This window comes from Equus caballus, unplaced genomic scaffold (genome assembly GCF_041296265.1).
Source record: "Equus caballus isolate H_3958 breed thoroughbred unplaced genomic scaffold, TB-T2T haplotype2-0000437, whole genome shotgun sequence".
NCBI lineage: Eukaryota > Metazoa > Chordata > Mammalia > Perissodactyla > Equidae > Equus > Equus caballus.
In genome coordinates this window covers 3,779,327-3,785,988 of record NW_027222394.1, presented here as the reverse complement: position 1 = coordinate 3,785,988, position 6,662 = coordinate 3,779,327, and the positions used below count along the sequence as shown (strand labels likewise).

General features: G+C 37.2%; 1 pseudogene; it reads right to left on the bottom strand.

Moving 5' to 3' along the window:
• Positions 1-1,556: 1,556 nt before the first annotated feature.
• Positions 1,557-2,647, bottom strand: LOC138923014 (olfactory receptor 2H1-like; annotated as a pseudogene).
• Positions 2,648-6,662: the final 4,015 nt, after the last annotated feature.

Here is a 6,662-nt window from a genome sequence, read left to right as displayed (position 1 = left end):
CAATTCTTTCCAATTTAAAGCCAAATTTAAAAGGTCATCCTTCCCCATTCACTCCAAATTTCCTTCTAGGCTCCCCTGGCCTGGGAATTCCCCTAGGTTCCTCTTACCTATGGTCTGTACCAGTACCTCCATAAGAGACCTAGTCTTAAGACCTTAAAACAGCTCATATCAACTCTGGAGTGTCAACTTAAAATAAGGAGGTCTGAGTTTCAGGAGGACTCAACAGGGTCACCTGAAGAAGTCAGTGATCCAGGAGGTGCTCAGTGGGCCCCTATGGTATCAAATGCTGGTTCAGTGTAGATTCCAGGTGGTCTCCAGTGAGTTTCCCTCAAATCCTGCTGTGACTACACCAAGAGTGTAATTCCAAATTTTTTGAATTTGTTAAGGTTTATTTCATGGCTCAAGACATGGTCTATCTTGATGAATATTTATCTGTACTCTGCTGTTTGGAGATTGAATGTTCTCTCTGTATGTTTCCAGCCTGAATAATATCAGTGATGATTTTCTAATTTTTTTCTGATAAAAGGTGATTTTCACTGTTTTAAATATTTTAGTGAGGAAAGGCCAGAGTCAGTTTGAATGTGCCCAAGGTTGCTTGGGGCACATTGCACAATGGGCCTGTGTCTAAATAATTAACAATAATAATAAAAATTCTGTGTGTTCTGTAATTCTTACCTCTACTCTGATGTTTTTGCTTAGGAACATTGACTCAGTTTGTGCTCTGTGAGGGGACTGCAAATGAAAAGTATCAATTAAAACAGCTAATAGGACTAACAGGATGACCAGTTATTAGAGAAAGATTTTAACCATGGAAAGAAGTGGAATAAATAATATTACTTTAAAAAGAATTAATTGGGAGGACAAAAAGAGTGTAAATAGTAACTGAATGAGAAGAGAAATAGCAAAACAAAACATGTAGTTGCCACTTTATTGAGTGAGCTGACAGTGCAACATGCATTGTCCTTCTGAAAAATTTTCTTAGGTTTTTACAAAAACACCCATTCCATAAAACTGCTTTGAAAAAGGAACTCCTACTTGTCCCTCAGCTCATGAATAAAACATCACTTACCCTTCTCATCTCCAGGAAACTGAGTCTCTCAGCCGGGTCTTTTTATGCATGAAACACACATTTCATGGTTCACCATCACCCAGTTGTGTTCCACTTTTGGAGATAAGGGAAAATCTAAAAACTCTGCCTACTTGAAGTTATACATGACCACCTGACTTCCCATGACCCACGAAACGTGACAGGAAGTAACATGGATAACAGGAAAGAGCATTTAGTTGTCAGAACTTGGCCCTGTGGCCCTTTCCTCTCCTTCATGGGATCACATGTGGAAATGGAGACATCCTACTGATGAAATATTGATTATTTTGATAAATTGAATATTTATTATTTTGGTAAATTAAATATTTATTATTGACCAAATATTGATATTACATTTGTACTTTCTACTTTTTGTAACAAAATGACAAGTGAGATATAGGGATAGAGAATGTCATAAATTACCCTCTTTTACTAAACCCAACATTTTAGTGGCACATCAAAGCTTCTTTTTTATGTAGAGCGGCAGAATGTCATAATTTTCAATTTACTTTCTAGTACAAAACACTGATCATGTACTTTTTTGTAAGCTAATCCCCTTCTTCATCAGTCTTTGCAGGGCATCCTTCACCTCTTTGTTCCTCAGAGTGTAGATGAGAGGGTTCAACAAAGGTGTGCCAACAGTGTAGGAGAAGGTGAAGAACTTGTCATATTTTGAAGCAAAGTGGTTTTTAGGGTCTATGTAAACCATTGCCACTGTCCCATAAAACATGAAGACCACGATAAGGTGGGAGGAGCAAGTAACAATGGCCTTCTGCCTTCCCTCCTCAGACTGGATTTTCCCTAAAGCTTGAGCTATGTAGCCATAAGAAGTCAAGATCAATCCCATCAGCACAATGGTGAAGAGGACAGCAGAGATAGTCATCTGTCATTCATTTGCAGAGGTCGCTCCACAGGCCAAGCGTATGAGGGCAGGAACCACACACAGAAAGTCATCCAGGTAGTGATGGGTAGAGAAGGGCAGCTGGAATGTGATGAAAGATTGGATCAGAGACTCCATCTGGCCAGACAGCCAGGCCATGAGCATCAGCTTCCAACAGAATGACGGATGGATGATGATGGTATAACGCAGAGGCTGGCAGATAGCAACATAGCGGTCAAAGGCCATCATGACCAGCAAGATGCCTTCAGTGGCACCAAGACACAGAAACACACAGAACTGGATGGCACAGCCTGTGTAGGTGATGCTCATATCTGGCCCCCACAAGTTGAACAACATCTGGGGCACAGTGGTTGTGGGAAACCGAGCTCCAAGAAGGAAAGATTGTTAAGAAAGAAGTACATGGGGATGTAGAGATGAGGGTCCATGCAAGACAGCAGGATGATGGTCAAGTTTCCAAGAACAATCATGATGTAGAAGAGGATTACAATCCAGAATAGAACCATTTCTAGTTGTGGCCACTCAGAGAAACCAAGAAGAATGAAGTCCAGTGGAAAACTCTTGTTGATCATTCCTCTTGCTTTTGGCATTGGGGTTTGGACATAATTGCAAGTAAGATTTTGTGAACGGATTTTATAAATAAGTGTCTCTATTTTCATAGAGACTGGTTTTCCAGGGGATCTTGCACATGTAGCATATGGATGTTTTCCCTTACTTTAGTGCCATAAGTTACAATCTCTTCCTAGGGCTTTGTTTTTTATACAAAATGAATATTTGTAAGATACTACTTTTTGGAATTCATCTCTAAAATACGTCATCTCGAAATCCACAGTGGACTACCTCACATAATTATCTTAGATCATTTTCATGTTTCTATTTCATCCACATATGCAGTAGCTTCTAAAATATTTGGAATTGAACATAAAGTTTTATCTTTAAAATATGTATCCTCTGCCACAGGAAGTATTATTTGCACTGTTTGGAGATGTTAATAGGAACACATAAAATGGAGACTATCCCAGAACCAAGGCTCTTCTGCTACCAATTTAGACGCTGAACAATAAGTTCCTAAGCATAAATCATTTTCTGAGTGTCAGAAGAACCACCTTGGGATAGGAGACAAGCCAGTTTATAGGTGAGGCAAGCTAGGTTGGACACCTGGTTCTTTTGCCTTCGCTAAAGTAATATATCTTTATTTTTTTCAGATTGGCACATGAGCTAACATCTGTTGCCAATATTTTTTTTCTTCTCCCCAAAGCCCCCCAGTACGTAGTTGTATATTCTAGTTGTGAGTTCCTCTGGTGCTGCTATGTGGGATGCTGCCTCAGCATGGCCTGATGAGCAGTGCCATGTCCCTGCCCTGGATCCCAAGCTGTGAAACCCTGGGCCTCTGAAGCAGAGCATGAGAACTTAACCACTCAGCCATGGGACTGGCTCCCTAAAGTAATATAACTGTAAGTAAACAAATAAAAATTCCAAAGCACTATTCTTATCTGAAAAATGGCTGTGATAACACCCATCTCAGGAGATTTAGGTCCAAGCTTTAGGGGTAACAATATAATTGAGCTTGCAACATTTCAGCACAAAACTTGAATCACTATAAAACTACTGAACATTAAACAATATAAATGTGTCTAATTCTCACCTCACAAATATCCATTATCTCCTCAATAATAAATTAGACATTATAAATAAATTTTAATCTAGAGCCATAATTTAAAAAGGAAATGAAAGAAACTTACATCGTCATAAACTCTGATTATTTCAAAGCTTTGCTTTTTTAGCACAGGGGGGAAGATAGTACAGAAGCATTACCAAATAATACTAAACTGAAGTGTTGTATTGAGGAACATTGTCTTCAAATATTAATTTTCTGACTTCCAGAAACTTTAGCATAGTTTATAAGATATCAAGAATGTGAGGGATATGGGGCACAAAAAATGATATTAGGTGAAAGGAAACTGAGTTTATATATTGTGAAAATTTAATTTTGAAAGCAGGCATAGGAACACTATGGTAGATTTCTATCCAGTAGCAACTTCGTTTGTATTTATTCAGTACCTACCATAAGCCAGGCACTGTGCTCTGAGGTGCAAATACACTGTGAATAAGAGAGAGAAGATCCATGCTTTTCTTGAGCTCATAGGCCCATGGGAGACAGAGAAAGCAAGTGAAGAAATGAGCAAATAAAGCATAAGGATTTAGCTATTTTTGAAGATAAATCTAAAAGGAAAAAAGTCAGGGCATTATAATTGAAGATAACAATGGAGGATGGAAGAACAGAGGAAGGTCGTCACGCCCTGGGTGGAACAGGAAAACCAGAGTCTGTTGTTGAGGAAGTGTGTCAGCTCTGAGAGGCCCCTCACAGCTGGGAAAGTGAGGGCCATGTGCGCTGTGTGTGGTCAGATGTGCCAGCAGAACTCAGCTCCTCTATTCTAAGCTCCAAAGCTCCCTAATTTCACCACAGAATGTCCATTCTGTTTCATCAAACTGTGTCACTGCTCATTTCTCTCAGATTCCAGGTTTCTTCATCAGCTTACCTTCACTTGGCTCAGAATGCAATACTGTCTTAAACTGTTTATATTTTTCTGATTAATATGTAAAGGATTATCATATTTTACTGGCATTTGCTGCTTGATTTGTCATATTACCCAAGTAAATTCCCAAGTTAAAAAGGATCATTTAATATGATTTATCTCTTTTTCTTGCCTTAGAGACTTCTTTTTTCAAATCTTAATTTTACTTTCTGTGATGTTCTCGTCAATGTCTTTCTTCTTGATTCAAGTTCATCATTACCTATATATTTTTATAGTTACTGTATAATTTCATTTATGACATCTAAATTTTTAATCAATTTGATTTTTTAATGTGCACAGAGAATCTACAGTTTAGTCCTAATTTATTACTAAATTTTCAGAGTATTTTATGTAGAACCCTTTTCAGTTCACTGAAGCACAATAGGAATTTTGCTCACTGTGTTTTCCAAGAGTTCTTTTACAGTCAGGCACAGAATCACATGTCTCATTGTCATTGTTATTGCCCAAAGTTAACCAATCTGGACGAGGAAGCATCTCTCTCTTTCTCTCTGTCCTCTTTCTTTCTCTCTCTGCCTCTATCTATCTATCTTGTATTTTCATCAGGTTATGACACTAGACATTCCCAATTATGTAAGTAAGTAACATTTAATAAGCAGCTTAACATGTAAGTTTTAGTTAAATAGGCCATAACCTCCTTATGGCTGACTCTACTTCCGTTCAGATCAGCATATGTAAAATGCTCAAAGGCGTGGAATAATTCAACTCTAGGATTTATTATAAAACAATCTCTTACTAAAAAGTCCACTACCTAACTCTTTATGACATTCAATATGAGGAATTTTTTAAATTCAGTGTCGTGATATGACCAATGTAATAGTGTGCAGTAAAATTTTTGGACCCAGTTATAAAAAGAGTAAGGGGTTTGCATGTGTATGTTTTAACTTGCAAATTCTACAATAAATTGACAGAGCAGGATTGTTGAGGCTTAAAAGAGCACAGTGATGATTTGTGCATATTAAAAACCCCCTGTTCCAACAAGTTCCACAGAATGTAACATATGTTCTCTTCAAATCCAGGGAAATGCTATACTTTCAGAATGTATGCAAATCTGATTTTTTCCTTTTTTATTTTCTAACTCTTCCATCTCTGAAATGTAAGTAGCTTACCTGGTTGGAAAGCAAGTCAGTGACAGAGTCAGGTAACAAATAAATCTGTTTTGAAGCAATCAGCAGATCTCCCTTCTCCGAGGTCTTTTTTCAGGCACCACGATTCCTAGTGACTCCTGGGTTGAATATATGGCATTGCGTCGCCATTCAGAGAGATCAGAAAAGATGTGAACACTTCTTCTCTTGAAGGAAAGAGCATAAGGAGCATAGAAGGAAATGGGCTTCTCAAGAATTCCCTGGGGCCTTGTGTACTTACAGGGAATTAGCTGCCAGTCTAGAAATGCTGTAAAGGCCTAGAGAATTAAACAATGCTTTCTTTGTTTTCAGTAAATGAATTGACTACAATTTAACAGTTTTCAGTTGACTATTTTCAATTCATCCCTTATTAACTCAATTAAGCAATTGATTTTGTGATTATTTATGCTAAAAATTTTGATATTCATTCATTTATTAATTCACTCCACAAATGTTCATTTGTGCGACCATCTCTGTGCTAGTCATTGCAAATATAATAGGGAAGAAAGGAAATAGAAAGGATGAAGATGATATTCTTTGTCAGTCTGAAATCGATTACATGTGCTAAACGTTGTCAGAGGAGATTGAAGGATTCAAAGCAATGTTTATGTCGGACAAAAGAAGTTATAAAACAGAGGTTTTGATGCATAAGGATATAATAGAATATAAAAACAACTAAGTTTTATCTCAGGCAGGCAGTGATGGGTAACAAGTATATACAAGAATATAGAACATTTTATTGATTGTTGTTCTAGGAAAGCAATGTACAATACATAAAAGATCTAACAGCTTCTAATAACATCTCAAAAACACATTTTTGGATAAAATACATTGATAGCTAGGAATAGAAACATATTACTTTAATGTATAAAATATTTCACTTTAGGCAGCATCATATATCAAAAAGAAAAGGGAAATAAAAGCAGTATAGAAAAATTACATGATATCTACACAAATTA